This window comes from Aplysia californica, unplaced genomic scaffold (genome assembly GCF_000002075.1).
Source record: "Aplysia californica isolate F4 #8 unplaced genomic scaffold, AplCal3.0 scaffold00878, whole genome shotgun sequence".
NCBI classification, from domain to species: domain Eukaryota; kingdom Metazoa; phylum Mollusca; class Gastropoda; order Aplysiida; family Aplysiidae; genus Aplysia; species Aplysia californica.
Window position 1 is genome coordinate 39,445 of NW_004798148.1, and position 1,858 is coordinate 41,302.

Here is a 1,858-nt window from a genome sequence, read left to right on the forward strand (position 1 = left end):
TAATAATAATAATAATAATAATAATAATAATATGTCAAGCTTTTTCGAAAACAATTCTTTAACCCTATCCGTACGTCAGATTTTACTATCGTATCCATAGGACGTGGGGAACTCTGTGTCACCACTTTTCAAAGAGGAAATTTACTCGTTAGTCTGATCCGTACGCTTTGCTTAGCAGTCTGTCAAAATGATTTTTTGAAAAATACTGAAAGTTTCAAAGAGATCTTCGCACTAAAAGTATTCTAAAATGTGAAGAATACAACCCCGGGGTATGAAATGACCCCAGGGCGTAAGGATAGGGTTAAATATCTTGATAACGACGATTTTGATGGAGCAGACAGACCATAATTAAAATTTGCTTTCTGACCTCATGTTCTTAGTAACTCGCTACTTCAGAATTACAAAGTTCAATCTTGCGTTTCTAGTCGTTTTGAATTATTAAGACCATGAAATAATGAACTAAATATCCAACCTGCTCTATCAAAATCGTAAGATTATTCCGAGTCGTTTATAAAGATATTCAAAGAATTCCATTCCAAAAAACTTGACATGTTCTGAGACTCAAAATTTCTAACCTCAAATGTCTCCAAAGTAGGTACCCTGCAGATATAAATTTGTAATTCTGGGGTAGCGGCCTAAAAACGGCCAAAAATGCCGGCTAGAACTTTGTAATTTTGTCAGAGGTAGTGAGAGAGGTGCGTGTGATCAGCATCTATGACTCGATTTGTTTTCTTACAGCAGAGCAGAGCGCCAAGACGGTGCTGACAACTGCCGTCAAAGAGTTAGCTCACATCATGCCACACGAGAGGAGGGAAGGGGGGTGGAGGGAGCGGAGGGAGAGAGAGGAGCGGGGGGAGGGGGGAGTGGAGGGAGCGGAGGAAGTGGGCACTTTGAAAAATAAATAAATAAGTGTACGGGGAGGTTGGAAAAGAGAAAAAGGACAGGGGGAGGGGGGTGCTAGGGAAGTAATTTTTTTTAACCACCTCAAACTTCAATCAAAAGAAAGGTAAACAAGTTTGTTTCTTAATTGGAAAACAGTTTGAGCGTTTTTCTTTGTTAGAGAAGCGGGGGGGGGGTCTTTTTTAAAGACCAATATTAAACATACAGAGTTATTAAACATACAGAGTAGTTATTAAACATACAGAGTTATTAAACATACAGAGTTATTAAACATACAGAGTTATTAAACATACAGAGTTATTAAACATACAGAGTTATTAAACATACAGAGTTATTAAACATACAGAGTTATTAAACATACAGAGTAGTTATTAAACATACAGAGTAGTTATTAAACATACAAAATTATTAAACATACAAAATTATTAAACATACAAAATTATTAAACATAAAGAGTTATTGAACATAAAGAGTTATTGAACGTAAAGAGTTATTAAACATAAAGAGTTATTAACCATAAAGCTATTAAATATAAAGAGTTATAAAACATAAAGAGTTAGGGGGGGGGACAGTGGATCACTCCTCACCCCCAATCCCGACATCCCTTTAAACGTACACAGAAGTTGAATGCGATTTTTACAAATGAATTTAACCCCCAAAAACAAAAACTAAGACCCCCAAAAAATAAAAAATCAAATGAGGTTTCAAAAAACAAAAAGAAGCTAAAAGTACCGCAAGATTACTTTAGGAATTCAAGAAAGAGTAGGCATACAGACAAGGCTATTTTTTTACTCTTCTACAATGGACAACGACTGTTCAGCACGAAAGAAATCAGAGATGTTACGATTTCAACTTCTATTTCACACTCCTAGGCTAGGCCTATACATGTATACGCATTACATATTATGTGCGTGTATGGGTGTGTATGTGTGTGTGTGTGTGTGTGTGTGTGTGTGTG

At 36.1% G+C, this 1,858-nt stretch overlaps 1 protein-coding gene across 1 annotated transcript in view; it reads right to left on the reverse strand.

Annotated features, from left to right (window-relative positions):
• The window catches only part of LOC101864342, an 8,549-nt gene that overhangs the window by 5,048 nt on the left and 1,643 nt on the right, over window positions 1-1,858 (reverse strand). The window lies entirely within an intron of this gene.